This window comes from Triturus cristatus, chromosome 8, assembly GCF_964204655.1.
Source record: "Triturus cristatus chromosome 8, aTriCri1.1, whole genome shotgun sequence".
NCBI classification, from domain to species: domain Eukaryota; kingdom Metazoa; phylum Chordata; class Amphibia; order Caudata; family Salamandridae; genus Triturus; species Triturus cristatus.
The window spans coordinates 1,634,684,652-1,634,702,722 of record NC_140591.1 but is presented as its reverse complement, the minus strand read 5'-3'; the positions used below and the strand labels follow the sequence as shown (position 1 = coordinate 1,634,702,722).

The window sequence follows — 18,071 nt, the reverse complement described above, 5'->3', positions numbered from 1 at the left end:
GGAAAAACACTACCAATACCGCTGATGACACAGACCCATTCCGGGAAGAGTAAAGCACAGCATCAACTACCCCACAAGATACAGATATAAAATAACTTATCCTCATGATGTGCCAAAGCCTCAATTCCATTGAGTCCAAAATGGACGCCGTGAATATGCACATGGACTACATCACACAAAGGTTGGAGAAGCATGATGGCCGCATTACCGAAATGGAACAGCGCTTATCCACCCTCGAAGACTCTTCCTCTGAGAGCCGTTAACGACTCCAAGAGATTAATAAACTGTTTAAAATGATTGCTGCAAAAAATGAAGACTTAGAGGCGCGTTCACACAGGAGCAATGTGCATATAGTGGGGATCCCGGAGTCTACCGCAACTGGCCGCATGGAGGACTATGTAGAATGACTGCTGCTTGGAATCTTTGGCATGGAGGCACTCTCCAGAGTTCTAGTGGTGGAGAGAGCCCATCACTCACTTGCAGCCAGACCGCCACCGGGCACGCCTCCCCGGCCCATACTGGTGCAGTTACTCAATTACAAGGACCACAACACGGTGCTGACTACCAAGGGAAAAGCAAGATATGGTTTACGAAGGGAACAAACTCTCGATGTACCCAGACTTTAGCATGGCAGTACAAGAAGCTCGCAGGAAGTTCCTAAAGGTCAAGCAGAAACTCCAGGAAACCAACATACAGTACTCAATGCTCTACCCCGCCAGACTGCGAATCCCCTACCGTGGGATGACACACATCTTTAACACCCCGCAACAAGCTTAAGATTTCCTAAAAACTGTTGAGAGACGGTCACCCATAACTCGGGATGGTGATCCTGGCTTCCAACGGACGCCACCTGCTCCTGAAGAATACTAAGGCCAAGTCATTGTATGGAATTGGTCACCTGCTTCACTGGTAAGACTATGCATTCCCTATTTCATTGCTAATCAGTTTAAAAATATGCGCCGGCCCTGGCGGGAATGGCCACACACGGTCCCTGACGGAGCCTGAATGGGCGGTACTGCCGGGACTAATGAAATTGCCAAGCAATAATGACTTCCCATGCACCCTCGCTCCTGCGAGGTACGCTGACAGCCTCTCTGGTGCATTCCCCCAGTGGGAATTCACTGAATGATGTACAATGTTGAAGTTATGTTACTAATTGACTCATACGTTAGTATACTGCTTTTACCAATCTTAGTTTTATATAAGACACACCTCTTGCATGTTACTAAATTGTCGTTAATGAGTCTATTCTCCTGGAGGTGCCAACATCCATCTTTGCACAAAACGACAGGCAGAACAAATAATGGGGGGTTTTGGAGGGATACTATTTACCTACGAGTTTGGGTCGCAGGTGTTGGTGGGGGGCCGGGCTTACTTTTGATACACAAGGCGCCGCTGCATGGATTAATACTGAGCACATACAATTACGAAAGCATAGAGAATGATCCATACAAACTCACCATGGCAGAACACACTGACCCCTCCAGTCCCAGAGAGGACAAGACAGATATAGTGGAGCCAAGAGCAGACAAGACCCACGTCTACACCTTCCTGAGATGGAACATGTGAGGACTCCGAAACCCTCGAAAACACAGGCAGATCCTAGGATACTTAGACAGACACCAAGTGCAGGTGGCTATGTTGCAAGAAACACACTTGGACCCTAAAGCAGTACCCATCTTTGAAAAGAAATGGGCAGCACACAGCTGCTTCTCCTCCTCCTGGACATATGCTAGAGGCACAGCAATCCTCATCAAAGCTAGTGAAAGATGCTGCCCGCTAGGGACACTACAAGATACACAATGCAGATTCATCGTGATGTGGGGCAGATTGGAGGGACACACAGTAACCCTTGTTACTTGCTATGCCCCCAACATTGATGATGCCAGCTACTGTGACAAGGTATGGGGTCACATATTAGCAATAGGCTCCACTTTCATTATATAGGGAGATGATTTCAACTTAGCAGTAGACTCTCTTTCCGATCGCTCACATGGCACCTCATCCTCACATCCGCAGGCAACCAAACACCTCACGGGCATCATGACAGATCACTAGCTCTTTGACACCTGGAGGTCCCTTCATCCATCACGAGGGGAGGGCACCTTCTATTCTAGCGTGCACTCAAGCTGGTCCTGAATAGACCTATGGTTGCTGTCGAAGGGACTAAACACTTGTATCCAGGCTGTGTCCCCATATCGTTCTTGGCGACTCCAGCTCACAACCTTGCTAGATAGAGCCTTCTGTGAAGAAATACGTCAGGAAATTCTTTAATTCTTCCCTCAAAATAAAAACAGTGTCTCAACACTTGCATGTGTATAGGAAAGCTTCAAAGTCACCATTCGGGGGCTATGTATAGCCAAAAGCTGAGGGATCCTACGGTCCATCAGGGGAACACTAAATAGACTAGAAAGAGACATCAAAAAAACAGAGGAGCTCCTAAATTACACCCCTAGCCCACAGAGAAGGGTTCAGCTTAAGGAACTACTAATTGAATATTCCAATGAGGCGGAACGTGAATCTAAATTCCAATCTAAATATCATGTGGCCAGATCATTCAGCGAAGGCGAGCGTCCCGGCAGAACTCTGTCCAAAGCAACCAGATCCCCCAGATTCGCTAATAAGATTTTGGAAATAATAGACAAGGAAGGCACTAGGCATATCGAATTGCGTGCGATCCTTAATATTTTGCCTACTATACAAAATTCGCACGCATACAAAAGTACCTCCTGACATAACATCCTACTTAGAGGATACTGCTCTTGGGTGGACCAATGACTCTCGCAGAGAGTTTCTTTCTGCCGATATAGCAGAGGACGAAATCCGGGCCGCAATAATGGTCCTGCATTCCAGCAAGGCCCCGGGACCCGATGGGCTTCTGGTGGACTTTTGTAAGCGTTACATAGACGAGATAGCCCCCTTCCTTAAGCAGGTCTTCAAGGAGGCCAGAGAGATTGGGACTCTTCCCATGACATTGCGGCACGCCATGATCATGTCCCTGCTCAAACCACACACAAAGGCCAGCAGCTTTGAGGCCTACAGACCCCTGTCGCTCATCAACTGTGACACCAAGATCCTAGCTAAAGTCGTCGCAAATAGATTGACATTGCTGATGGAGAGCCTGGTCCTCCCAGACTAGGCAGGTTTCATACCTGGCAGGGCCACCTCCCATAATCTGCGCACAACATTCGCATTACTACATGACATTGACCCGAATATCAGCGCAACAGGTATCTGCTTAGATGCCATTAAAGCCTTTGATTCCCTGGAATGGGTTTACATGTTCATAATATTGGGTAGAATGGGCCTTCCCCAGCCATTCCTGGCATGGATAAAGCTGCTGTATACAGATTAACGGTCTATACTCCAATCCGACCCCCATTATGCAAGGCACACGCCAGGGCTACCCTCTGTCCCCGTTGCCTTTTGCTCTTGCCATTGAACCCCTCGCGTCCAAGATACAGCAACATCATAGAGAGCATGCTATACCATACCCCTTACGTCAGATACTAATATCATTATATGCCGACAATGTCACACTTTATTTATGGGACCCACAGATTAGCCTCAAACTGATCCTAAGAGAGTTCATCAGATTTGGTTCCCTCTCCGTAGATTTTCCCGCTCATGCCCAGCACTGTTTAGTTCCCATTGAAATGGTGTGACATGGAAATAAAATATCTAGGCGTGATAATAACAAGAAATAAAGAAGAAACGCTTCGCGCAAACTGAGATTGAAACCATCACTAACTGGGTGCCTCGATGGATCACGATGCCATTCTCATTGGCTGGCAGAGTGGCCTTGATGAAAACGGTCCTATTACCTAAATTATTGTACCTATTCATTAATAAAACCTTTAACCCGGGACGCCCCTTCTTTGACACCCTCCGATCATTACTCATCAGACTAGCATGGGGCGAGAAACAACCACGAGTGGGATGGCGGACCATGACGCAACCATGCCTCAATGGGGGTTTTGAGGCCCCAGATATGGAGCTATCCGCCACCCTTTATGCCACACCTGGCCATCGAGCAGGGATTTATGGTTTCAACACCCAGGTCCTCCTTTATGAAAACTTGTGTTCCTGGAGTAGCCTATCACACGGTAACCTGCACTAACCACGCCTGGCAGCGCCTAGCTAAAATAGTGGACAAACCGATACTGTACTCCTTACTTGTGCCTCTCCCGTACCTCTCGTGTGAGGCTGTATGCCACGAGATGCACCATAGGAGAGACCTAAACTGCTGGGGCGACCTTTACCGGGGGGTGCGTTCAGGGTAAGGCAGGAGTTATTGACTGGGGATAATGTCACTCCATTGGAGATATTTCTTTATATAAGACTGAAACACAAACTTAGGGCCAATGTCCTGGGATTCCCTCAGGAACCCCCAACTTTATAAACACTACACACCCTATTTAAAATGGCTGGACCGGAGCACGTGGTTTCCAGCATATTCCGGGCCGCACTGCTCGAGAGGACACAGCCGAAACATGGGGTCAGGGAGGCGTGGGATCATGACCTGGAGCTGTCCTTGGGAGGACCTGGCTTAGCAGTTCGGGCTGGACTATTCCCATGAGGCACAGGGTCAAAACTGATTTGCAGGTCTAAACTGGGGTGGCATGGTGAGCAAAAGAATGATGGATTTAACCCAGATCTCTTGACTGGGGGTGAATGTTTTGATTTGTTCTGCATTCTGTCCATCAATTGTGTGTCTTTTGCGTCCTTGACGGATGGGCAGTGGACATATTGCTGCACACAGACATAAGCTATTACAGCAAGCAGTCGCTTACGAATCATACACTTCAAATACTTGCATCAAACTTTCTATACACCCACGTGGCTCTACAAATACAAATTGAGAACTGACGATCTATGTGAGAGATGTCGTCAAGCGGGGGCCAGCTTCTTACACCTTGCATGGCAGTGTTGTGAAGTTCATGGGCATTGGCGTGAGGTGATTGCTGCTCTGTCCCCTCTTGCCGTGTCCCCCCTACTGGCACTTCTGGGCTACACAGCTGAAATACAAACATCATACAGAAAATTTGTAGCAATGAGTCTGCTGCTGGCCAAATGGAGGGTGGTGTGCACATGGGGCAAGCCCCCAAATTTAAGGACTGGCTAGCAGACCTTATTTATTGTAAGGATCAGTTAATGAACTATGCGGAACTCCTGCCAGCCTTGTCTCACCCAAGAGACACCTGGGAGCCCCTAATGAATTATCTGAGGGAACACTCGATCTGAATCTGTCTGCTTTGGGTTTGGGTGCACAAATTGGACATTCAGTTGGGGGCCCTGCGGGTGGGGAGGAACGCACGATAAGTGTATTTCATTTGTCTGCCTATGTCTCCTTATTAACAAACTGGAAGTGTGGAATCGTTTCACAAGGTTGTGCCCATATCACAGTGAGAAGGTCTGTGCTTAATTAACAAACGCCTATTAAAATGTTATTGCGATCCGCTGTAGATACTACATTGCAGAATTACCCCTAGCAGTAGGTATGCTTATTGTCCGTGCTGTGCATTTATACACTGCATTGATGTATGTTATGTTTCTATGTACGTTGAAAAACCCAATAAACACATGCAAAAACATTGATTGGAATAACTTAATAGGCCGCATATTTCTCTGGCAATGCTCTGGAGTGTTTACAAAGACATTCACTTTCACATCAGAAAGTAATTAAGAATTTAAAAAATAGATGAGAGGCTAGGACCCTGGTCAAAAAGCATAACGGCAAACTGAGGGCCCTTGTGATAAAATAGAGAGAGAGAGACAAGGGGAAATGACACAGGAAGGACAAAACAAAACTCAGATCTTCCTCGGAGGGTCAAAAAGCTTCATATAAATTGGATTTTACATAAATGCAGTAGTTTTATAATGATTACATTCTGGCAAAATGTACTTGAACAGACTGTAGTATCTTGTGAGTTAATAGTTTCGGAACCCTTTTGGGTCCTGATTGTCTCCCTAGAAACGTGAAGTAAGTGTTAGAGCGTAATGCATCGATTGCTGTTTCAGTGTGGTGAGTTGCAGTTGCACGTACACGAATAAAGTCTCCCTTTGTGGCACAGTCATTGGCCAGTAACTGGGCTGGGAAGACACTGCAAAGGCCATATTTTATGATTTCTACTTCTCTTACTATGCTGATCAAGTTTTTTTAGGCTCCAAAGAGAACTAACCTGTACTTTCATACTAATCAAGTACATGTAAAATATTTCTGACATGCTTTCTTGTATCTAATCATGTACTAAACCTCTCACACTGTGCCAGTTAGTGATTTCCAAGGGCATCACTTTCACATGGGTAATACAAGAGTTAGAAAAATAAGCAAAGGCTCTGAATTAATGGGTTAACCCTGGCCACAATATATCACGTATTAGTATCTTTGCCATTGTAGTGTTCTGCTGAACACAGAACTTAACTACCATTCCTTAGCGGCTTTATTGACACCCATCCATCACATGCATCACCAGGTAGGTGACACTGCTAATAACAAGGGCTGGGTGCACAAGTCTGGGGCAAGTTCCATGATGTAACCTGTGTTACTTTATTTACTAGCATATGGCTGAGGGTCGACAACACCATAACCATGACACTAAGGGGCCAATTACGAAACTTCTCGGATGGCGAGCCCCATCGTAATGGGCCGGTTGGATTCCTTTCCAACCACCTAATTTTGATGGAGGTGGTCGGAATGGAATCAGACCGGTCATTCCGGCTGGCTTCCGACTAGCTTGGAGAGCCAGTCTGCCAGTCGGAATGCGGCCTGCAATCTCAAGGGTGGCTCTTTTCGCCCTTGAGATTATGATCATGGTTTCCGACATGGTTTCCATGGCGGTCTGTCGGAGATGGAAACCATGTTGTAAAGCGTGTTCGGTGGCCCCAGCAGGGCCCCCTTTGGTGCACGGCCTCCGGTTTGAGGCCGAGAGGACCCCTTAAGGTGCCTACCAGGGAAGCAGGGATGAACTACACCTCCCATTTTACTGTGGGAGCATGCATTACGGCTGGTTTATGGCCATAATGCATGCTCCCATAGTGAAATATAGGAATGAGCCAGACCAGTGTTTGGTCGCATCCTAATGGGGCGGTCGGGCGGACAACCGGGTGTCGGTCAGTCCCATGACTGAGTCAGTGTCAGGCGAAAATGATAACGCCCAACATTCTTATGAGCCCCTATATCTTTTTGGAGTTTGGTGGGTGGCCGTCAAAAACGATGTCCACTGTTCACAATGCTTTTTGTACCTTCATAGGACCCATTGTGACAGCTGTTCCTCTGAAGGTACAGAGAAGAGATCATTGCTGGGCTGGAGGTTAACTCTGAATCTGGTGTGCTGTAGTTCATCATAGTGGCGTATGTAATTTCTTCCACCACCCTGACTGACAGACTGCCGCCTATCAAACTATGCATTGGGCCCTTAAAGCTCAAAGATCTTTCACTAGTCCTATTTTGACATTATGTGACATTTTAGTTACATTTGTTCTGCAATGAAAGACACAGACATCAAATGAATACAATGTAACCTTTTTAGACTGGATACAACCAATATTCTCTCTGCTCACGGACTAATACTTCATTCTAGGTGCAAACCCTGAACTTTGAAGAGCTTGTAATGTGCTCTTGCTTTAAGTATTGGAGCTTCTCTCTTCCTTGTTGTTTTGTAGAAGAGTTTAAAGTTGCTATGCACTGGTGTGTGTAGGCAGCATTCAGGATGGCCTATATTAAACTTTCACAAACTCTGAGATTGTTGACAACTCTGACAATCCAACAGTTGTATAGCAGGGTGAGATAATGTAGTGTAGATAAGAACCACATAGAGTACCTGTAAGAAAATGAATTATTACTTTTGAGTGGGTAATGGATCAGCAAAGTAATAAAGTAACAAACGTTTTTGGTCCAAGCGAAGGTTTCAGTAATTTAAACCTAAACTAACCCCCTGGTAGATATAGCACAAAGCAAACACTGTCAAATTAGAGAAAATGTGTAAAGCATTCAAAAGTACCAAAGCCACTAAAAGTTTAAAACACAACACAAAAGTAATCTAAATCCAAGCTACAAAAATAGATTAAAATTGAATAAACATATTGACTTCAAAACAATGAAAAATAAGAGGAACCAGAGGCATTATTTTTTCACAAGAAAGTGTGTCAAGAATATTTCACTGTTCATGGGGGGCCTGGAGCTAGGTGGAATTGGAAGCAAACCAAGATGGAATGCAGTCAGATAAACCAAACAGTTTCATTCAGGTTGAAGATTTTACCGTAAGACTTAGAAATGGAAGTGAAAATCCTTGTGCGCGGCAATGTTGCAGGCTTTAACAGAAGAAGTTTTCTGGAAGCCAGATAGTTTTTAGGTAAAGATCTTGCTGAAGCTGTTGGTTTTGGAGGGGAAAGGTCTAGGTGAGAGATGTCTGAATTTTGTGTCAAGTAAGTACATTTTTTAGACGAGTCAAGATTTATACCTTTGGACTTAGGGCCTGGTTATGAGTTTGGTGGTGAGATTGCGGGGCGCAACACCATGCCACTGCCCCGTCCCACACTGCCATACCTCACTGCTGGCCAAACGCCAGATTAAGAGTTATCTTTTAGTCTGGCAGGTGGTCTTTTGGCGTTCCCACGGTGGTGCCAATTAAAAAGGTCTCACAATGGGAACGCCAAAGCCCGTTCCTGCACAGCATGGACTATAAAGTCCATGCCGTGCAGGAAAGAGGGTGCATGCAGAAAGTGCCCCCCTGCATACATCCCATGGCCCTGGGGAACCGGGGGCCCTGTAACGCCCCCCCCAAGCTGCCTCACCACCACCATTTATATGGGGGGGTCACCGCCATGATAATGTTGGATGTGAGGAAACTAGTAATATGCTTGTCGGTGCTGTAGAGGTACTGCCAGCTTATTGTGGTCCTCAGGCCACTGATCCACCGCCAGGGATCGTGGATCTCTGGTGGTTGTGGCGGTCCTATGGCGGTCTCACTGCCATCCTTGTAATACGGCGGTCCAACCACTGGTGTAGCAGTTACTGCACTGCCACCATAGGTTTGACGGTCCATCTCACCACCAAACTCATAATCAGGCACTAAGTCTCTTTTCTCAGAGGTCAGTATCCTCCATCTGACAAGGCTAAAGATTCTACCTGATGATGAGTTCCACTAGCCTGGATACCTTCTCATAGATGACCTGCTGAAACAGATTTCCTGCTGCAGAGAAGCTCCTTGCACGAGAAACCTTTTTCTTTAACCAGGTGAAGCTGCACTCTTGTGGGATTGGCTCAGATGGTTGGTCGCAGTTTTCCTATGGCTTGAAGTTCAAAACCATTCTATGTCCCAACTTTTCAGAGATTGCAGTAGAAGTCCAGTTAGACACACCCAAGTGTCCCACAACCTCAGGGACAACACTTAGAAGTTTAGGCTCAGACCTACTAACATTTTTCATTGTGGTTGTGCCACTTTTTGGAGTAGACACAATTCAAAATGCTATTTGAGATTTAGAAAGCCACTCAAGGACCAATTTGTGTCACATTGCGTGGCTCTGTAAAAAAACAAAATGTGAATCACGTTGGTTACACTGTCTCGTTAAATGTGTGGACCATGAGCATTGCCATGCACCCACCTTTGTATTTTAATGCATTCATGATTTACCGAAGGTAGCAAACTTGATTTAATGTGAAAATCGTGCACCTACCTGAGAAAGCAGTAACAGGGAGAAATAGCTTAATTTAGCTTTTTTACTTCCTCTTTGTATTTGTGCTTTATTCTGACCTGTCCGGTCATGGTGAGGGATGAGTCGAGTATGATGCCGAGGTTGTGGGCGTGGTCCGTAGGTGTCGGGGAGATGCCGAGGGCGCTAGGCCACTAGGTGTTGTCCCATGTGGAGGGGGTGAGTACGAGGACTTCTGTCTTCTCTGAATTGAGCTTCAGGCAGCTGCTGCTCATCCAGGAAGCGACATCTTTCATTCCTTACTGGAAGCTTAGTCTAGCGATGTCGGGTTCCTTTGTGAGGGAGATGATGAGCGGGGTTTTGTCAGCATAGGATACTATGCTGAGTCCGTGCTGTCTGATTATGGCAGCGAGGGGAGCCATGTAGATGTTGAAAAGCGTGGGGCTGAGCGATGATACTTGGGATACTCCACAGCTGATCTCTGTGGGTTTGGAGAGGAAGGGTGGGTATCTGATTCTTTGGGTTCGGCCAGTGAGGAAAGAGCAGATCCCATCGAGGGCGGTTCCCTCTATGCTGGCGTCGTGGAGTCTGGCGGTGAGTGCGCGGTGGGAGACAGTGTTGAAAGCGGCGGTGAAGTCAAATAGGATGAGGGCCGCCATGTGGCCCTAGTCGAGGAGAGTACGGATGTCATCTGTGGTGGCTAGGTGGGCGGTCTCGGTGCTGTGGTTGCTGCAGAATCCGGATTGGGAGGAGTCAAGGATGGAGTTATCTTTGATGAAGTTTGTAAGCTGGATATTGATGATCTTCTCAGTTACTTTAGCTGCGTCGGGGAGGAGAGAGATTGGTCTGCAGTTTTTGAGGTCCTTCGGGTCAGTGGAGGGTTTCTTGAGGAGGGGCTTGACTTCTGCGCATTTCCAGTCGTCGGGGAACATGCTGGTTTCAAAGGTGGAGTTGATGGTGTGTCACAGTTCGGTAGCTATGGTGGCAGCGGCTCTGTGGAAGATGTGCTGTAGGCAGAGGTCCATGGGGGCTACTGAGTGAATGCTCTTCATGGTCGTGGCGGTGTCCTCTGTAGTGACTGGGGTCGTTGTGGAAATGGTAGGCTGGCTGGCGTTGCTGGAGGCAGGTGAGGTTTCGGAGTCTGGTATCTGTTCGTTGAAGTTGTTGTAGAGGGCCTTGATCTTGAGATGGAAGTAGGAGTCAAGTTTGTTGCAGAGGTCCTGGGAGGGCATGACGTCTGAGGCTTGGCTGGGGGATTTGGTGAATTCCTGCATGATGTTGAAGAGCTCATTGGAGATGCTGAAGTTGGCGAGGATCTTGTCCTGGATGAAGTTCATTTTGGTGTATCTGATGCATTGGTGGTATTCTGTCATGGCGTTCTTTAAGCTGGTCCATGCTTTTGGTGTTTCTCCAGGCTTTCATGAGACGTCTGCAGGTGCGTCTGGAATTTTCGAAGGTCGTTGGTGAACCAGGTGGCCTTCATGTGTGCTGTTTGTTGGAGTTACTTAGGGGGGCGAGCCTGTCTGTGCAGTCGTTGATCCATTTCTGGAGTTTCTGGGCTGCAGAGTTGACGTCGGTCATTGGGGGAAGGGGCATGTGGTTGAGGGCAGAGTTGAGGTGTTCTTCAGTGACCATGCTCCAATTCCTGCATGGTGGCATGGTGTTGGTTTGTGTGCAGTGGTTTTAGAGAAGGAGAAGTGTACACAGTGGTGGTCCGTCCAGAGGGGTTGCGTAGTGTGGCTGAAGGGGATGTTGTTCCCTTCTGCGAAGATGGGGGTTGAGGGTGTGTCCCGCCTTGAGTTGGGGGTGACAACAAGCTGCTTTAGTCTGATGTTGGCAAGGTTGTCCAGGAGGGCTGAAGTTGTCGAAGTGGAAATTCAGGTCTCTGAGCAGTATGTAGTCCATGGAGATGATGGTGTGGGGCACGATGAGGTCGGTGATGGTTGCGGTGAACACGGTTCGTGGTCCGGCAGGTCTGTAGCTGAGGGTGCTGCGTAGGGTTGTTCTGGGGTTGGTCTGGATCTGGAAATGGATATGTTCTGTGGAGGTCCAGGTGTCGTTTGTGCTGGATGTGGTGAGCCTGAGGGAGTTCTTGTGTGTGATGGCGCGTCCTCCTCCCAGCTAGGTTGAGGCGGTCCTTCCTGTGGATCTTGTATCTGTCGGGTATGGCGGTAGTGATGTCGGGGGAGGTGGCGTTTGTACAAGTTTCTGTGAGGAAGGCAATGTCTGGTGACAGGGTGTCGAGGAGGTCCCAGATTTCCACTGTGTGTCTGTGCAGGGAGTGTACATTGAGGAGGATACAGCTCAGGGGTTTGGGTGCACTGGCATCAGGTGGGTGGGCAGTAGTTGTGGGGACCCAGAGGTGGTTGAAGGTGCGGCAGCAGTGTCGGCAGGAGAACTGATGATGGGTGGTGTTTGGCATTGACAGCTGGCAGTTGTTGTTTCTTCTGGCTGCCATTAAGTAGGGGACGGGGGAGGGAGCTGAGGAAATATGAATTTTTATGATCAATTGTGTCCCCTATCTTAGACCCCAACGGCTCCATGTACATGCTACAAGTACATGTATGTTCCCTCCACTTCAAGCTATGAAGACGCAAATACAATTGTGTCCAACGTCAACATGTCCTCTTTCAGATCCGCCCTGAATGGGTCGAATATTCCGTTCCTAAGTATGCCTTGCCACCGTCTTTATATGGTGTACTTTTCACGTTTTTCAGCTCTGGCAAGTTAGGCCCTGAATTCTGCCATCGAGCCTTTTCCTGCCTTCTGCCTCTGAATGCTCCAGCCTGGACCTGCATCTGTATCAATGACCTTTGTCTTACTTCCTGCGCGGCTAACGGTGCCTGGCCCGGCCTGTTGCCTGCCAAGACTGTATTCAGCCTTCAAGTTATCTGCTCCGCTCCTCGAGAAATGCATTCCTGTCTAGTAGTTTAGGTAAACATCCTTCCAGCTACAGAGCAAAGGGCCCGGCCTTACTGTCTCCGTGCAAGTAATTCATAGCTCCTGTTACATGGTAGGCCCATGCCCCCTCGCATCTCATGTAGACACGTAGACGCTTATACACGCATAAGCAGTCAGTATAGGATAGCCTCTGCCTGAGAGACCTTTCCTTCCAGATAATACAGTTCCTTAAACACAAGATATTAGATACGATTTGGGATTAGGTTGTTCTGACATCCCAGACTTCTGTCTCCTCATGTAGGGCTAAATGTCAAGTCCCCTTCACCCTTCAGTTACACGTCAGTTACACGTCATGCTCGAGTTGAGCACAAGTAAGGCAAAGTTCCAGTACAATTCCAGCTGATCACGCAACCCCCTCCAGGTATCCACCCACACATGACAAATTACCCATTATCATCAAGTGGACGCCCACATGGACGCCCACCTTCACGCCTACTTACACGCCCACATGCTCTTATCTCATTCTCTCTTGCTCTTTTGCTTACGTACAATTGAGAAATGTATAGATACTGTACTCTGTGAATAATGTTTTGAGAATATTGAGAATACTTTTGAGTCCCTTCCAGATCCTTTGTGGTGATGGTAATATTCTCCCTTTGACTCGAGTTATTGGAATAAAGCCCTTTTTGAACCTGATACCACAGACTCAGCCTCTTGCTTTATGCATGATCCTATTTATATTCTGAAATACATAGAGCGTAATATTTTATTTACGACACAATGGCGCCCGAATAGTTCAATCTCTTTCCCCACACGCCGGAGATGAAGGTCCAGTTTTGCCCCCTTCCATAGCCGTGACGGACATCAAGCGCGCACGTCGCGGGTCTTCCCGCCAACTCCCTCAGGCCAACGAAGGGGACAGACTGCGACCAGGCATCCATACGAGGCGGTGAGGAACGCAGATTGTCCTACCCAGAGCCCACCTGCGAGAGAGCTGTGTCCGAGGTATACAGAGGCCCACCAGGTTCCAAAGTTCCGAAGTACCTACGTCACCAGTCCGGTCCAGTCCAGTCCAGAGTTTCCGAGGCCTTCTGTTCCGTTCCGTGCTTCCCGGTGAGTACCGTTGCTGGGGACGCATCTAGACGTGCGCATTGGTTTGTGCCGGTCAAGACGGGTTTGGGTACACAGATCCGGTCTGCACTGTTTCAGCAGTGTATCTGTACTGTTTAGCAGTACATCCAGTATTATGCAGTTAGCTAGTTTTATTCTAATTATCGTTGTTCGTTTTAAAATGTTTTAATATGTTTTAAATGTCGTGGTATGAGTGATTGTTCGATCTTCATTACTGTGTTTATTGTATTAATTGTGTTCAAGTCCGAGTAAGAGTCAAGTAGCAAGGTTTTTAAGATGCCGTTATTCTCAAAATTAAGACAGATAAAAACTAGAAAAGGGATACTCGAGGAAGCCGTTCCCATTCCACCTAGGGACACTCCAGGGTACTTTATGTACCATAAACATGGCCTAGATGCCGTATTATATCTCGATTTGTGGGTGGACTACACCAAGGATTTAGCAGAGAATCAGAGATGGCCCGCTGTTGGGACATGGGATGCAGATTGCATCATGAGAGTAGAAGAAGCATTATGGAAAAAGAAAGCCAGACAGTCACAGAAAGATGCCATTGAATTATGGCGTAAAGAATCGCATAGACGCACAGAGAAAGCGCTCAGAAAAGAAGAGAAAAGTAGGGAGGATTCAGACAAAGCCAGAGAAAACGTATTAGTTGAGGAAGGTATCCGAGTAAAAGCAGAACAAGTAGACAGACAACGAAACACTCTTATGAAGGAGAAAATGTAGACCAGCTCGGAAGGATGCCATTGAGTTTTGGCGCAAGGAGTCACATAGAGGGGCGGAGTAAGTGTTTCACGAAGCGGAGAGAAGTAGACAGGAGTCTAACAAAGGAAAGGAAAAGATGTTACGGGAGGATGTGGAGCAGGTAAAATGAGCGCAGGCTGACAGAGAAAGAAATACTGACGTTGCTGGTATTTATCCCGTCCTTTCAGAGGACCTAGCAAGGGTGGCCCCAGTAGAAAGACCAGTTAGAGTGCCACCGCAAGTACCCCGATACATATGATAATGATATAGTGGCTCAAGTGTTCTTGAGCCTCCCGCCAAAAGATCAGCACATGCCTGGTGTTTTCATGGTCCAACATTTGTTTACGTTGTTAAAAGGGAATTGAGAGGGGTGTAGCTAGAGAAAGAGCACCACCTGTGATTTGATGACACCCCTAATGTACGAAGTGTTAACGAAAAATAATTAGTGATCCATTAAGGGTTTAGCTTGAGAAAAAATTGTGGGTATTTCGAATTTGCAAATTGTTCAAGAATACAGGTTTGTGTTCTTGGTGGTCCAGTGAGCCAATGTGCTGGGTCAAGACGGTAAGATTATGACCCCCTGAGAGCAAATTGTATATAAAAATAATTTTTCAATTGGGCGAATTATTGCAGTTTTTATGGAATTGAGTAGTCTTTTTGTCTTTGACAGCTTCAGAGTGAGGAGAAGGTGGGGGCTGTGTAGAGCAGAATGTGATACAGAAATCGGAGACAGATTCTGACCTTGTAGCCAGTGTAGGTGGGGGCCGGTGAGAGGACGACAGATGCGGATTCTGATGGGTGAGCTGTTACTAAACTACCCCTAACATCTGAATTAGGTCGAGGAAAGTCTGGCGGCCATAAAATTTCTCCAAAGGCAGGTGGAAATGAGCCATACAGAAGGACCTCCGACTTATCCTCATTGCACTTCAGTTGGGCACAAGCAAGCCACTGAAATACAGACGAGAGACAGTTCTGAACCGAAGTTGTCGACAGGTCGGGGTCCTTCCAGGTGAATAGGAGCTGGGTATCATCGGTATAAGCAATTATTTTTGCCCCCAGCTCCTCTGCCAGAAAAATTAGGGGCGCCAAATAGATGTTGAAAAGCAAAGGGCTCAGGGTAGAACTCTGAGGAACTCCCGTGGACACTTTCCTGGCGGCCGAAGAAAAAGGTGGTAACCAGACCTGCTGAAAGCGTTCTTCCAGAAAAGATTTCAGCCAATCCCAGGCAGGGCCAGAAATACCAATATTTGAGAGACGAGTGAGGAGGAGTTGGTGGGGCACCGTTTCGAAGGCGGCAGAGAGGTCAAACATAATCAAGGCCGCCCTGCCGCCTGCGTCCAGGCATTCCCTGATTGCCTCAGCCATTTCCACTAGTGCAGTCTTGGTGCTAAAGGATTTCCTAAATACGGACTGCGCCGGATGAAGGGCACCAAATGCTTCAGTGAAGGTATCGAGCTGACGAAAATCCACCTTTTCGCAAACCTTAGTCAGAGCCGGAAGGAGAGAGATGGGGCGATAATTGGCAGGTTTCAGCAGATCTAACAAGGGTTTTTTTAAAAGTGGCAACAACTTTGCCTGCTTCCAAATCAAAGGGACCCTGGCCGTAGGCAAAGATAGATTAATGATCGTGGTTACTTCTGGATAGAAGACCTCAGCAACTCCCGCCAGAACTCTGGCAGGACATGGATCTGTCGGGGAGCCCGATTTAAGGGATTTAAGGATAGCCAATATATCTTACCCAGCTATCTGAGAAAATCCAGTGAGTGAAAGTGGCACAGAGGGGAAAGTAGTGAGAGACAGAGGGAAGGGGAACTCGGCCCCCGAACACTCTTCACCAAACTATCTTTAATAAAGAAGGAGGATAGCTCCTCGCACCATTGCAATGAGGCGGGTAGAGCCGCTTGTTCGGCACAAGGTGCCAAAAAGCTTCTAACAATGGAAAATATCTCTCTACTATTGTTTTTAGCTTTGGCCTATCGTTCTGCATAGAAACTACTCTTCGCCAACTTAATGGCTGCATAATATTCGCTGAGCATAATAACCATGCTGCCCTGTATCAGAGACCCTGAATAAATAGTCTCACAACAATAAACTATCGGTAGACAAAGGCAAAGTTACTGGCCCCTGCAACAACAAAACAACAAGATAGGATAAAGAAGAGCAACAGTGACCAGACCAGCTGTTTGAGGTGGACGGGGAAGCCAACTGGGGAAGTGCGAAAGGAGTGGCCACAGCCGATCAACACTCAGATGGCAAACCTCAAAGGTGCAAAAACGACGCACCAAACAAAATTTGATAAATTTACACAACCTAAGTTAGACACCCCGACGGAAGGGGGCGACGACCAGCGCTAGAAGCTGATGACTAATGAAGGAAGCCCCACACTACAGGATATAATGACTGCACTCCAAGGAGTGCGCTCAGCGCTCAAAACTAAAATCGATATGGTCACCTCTGAGGTAACGCTGATGCATGCTGACCTTCGAAACCTGGGGGACCGGGTAAAAGCCACTGAGGATTCTATATCCACGCTCCAGTCATCCACCAGAAACCTTGAGGCACATGTGGAAAAGCTCCAAACTACAACAACTGCCCTTGAGGGGAGGCTAGAAGGCTATGACGTGCGGGCCCACAGAATTAACTTTCACATTCTGGGGTACCAGAGAGGGCTGAGGGCCTGGCAACAGACTTATTTGTCGAAGATCTGATTACAAAACTCCTGCAACCCCGATGTCTCTGTTACATTTTCAACATGCTATGTACTTTTACTTGTCATCATTCAGTCTGTGTTCGGATTCCAACAGAACACGGTTTTAGAATGTTGACCTTGCAGGCATTCAGTTGCGCTGTTGTGCTCTGTAGGACGTACATGTATGTTGCTGTGCTGCGATATTTTGACATTAAATAATCTAATCTTATCTGGCTAACATGGATTTTTATAATGGCGACGAGGATGGAAGACTCCTCACAACGATGAGAAGCAGCACAGATGAGAAGTTTTCCTGAACCCTGAAGAGTTCGAGTGAAGAATTGGAGTTGTGTATCGGGTCAATTAAAAAAAAAAAAAAAAGAAGAAAAGTGGAAAGTGTCTACGTGTATGCTGAATAACCTGCACTTCCGTCACAAGGAAGAATTCTAGATCGGCTTTACTGTGGCAAGTAACTAAATAAGAATCAATTTTCAAGTATGTCGCGATCGTTATGAAGAAATAGACGAAAAGTGATTTCACAGAAGGAAGGCAGTAGGGACAGGTCAGTTGTTAAAAGTACTGTCTACGTTTTGGATATTCGATAAAGTCTGCAAACATTGAAAGTAAACAGAGGCGCTCACCGTTAGACGCGCGCAGCCTCTTTTGAAAGCCGGCAACAGCTGTCAAGTGCCGCATGTGATCTCCATGTAAACAGCGTTCGTGCCCTTCCGAACGAGTGCAATTCAGCGCAAATAATTCTGGGATTGCAACAATGAATTCTGGGAAGCGCAATGGTTTTTGGGAAGAGTGAGATAAGCACGTAATAACGTGGTGGTCATTTTTATTTACTTGGATACAGCATAGCAGTCAAAACGCTAGCTGTAAACGAAACAACCGGTCCAGGTAGAAAACATTTTTGCTTGTGTTTCACTGAGGAAGTTGGAACAAGTGA

General features: G+C 47.0%; 1 protein-coding gene across 1 annotated transcript in view; it reads right to left on the bottom strand.

Moving 5' to 3' along the window:
* The window catches only part of LOC146808464 (transient receptor potential cation channel subfamily M member 2-like), a 1,747,278-nt gene extending 1,729,412 nt beyond the window's left edge, over positions 1–17,866 (bottom strand). The window contains exon 1 of the mRNA XM_085623572.1: positions 17,761–17,866. The gene's annotated coding sequence lies outside the window, so the exon portion shown is untranslated. The remainder of the gene's footprint in view (positions 1–17,760) is intronic.
* Between the last annotated feature and the right edge of the window lie 205 nt (positions 17,867–18,071).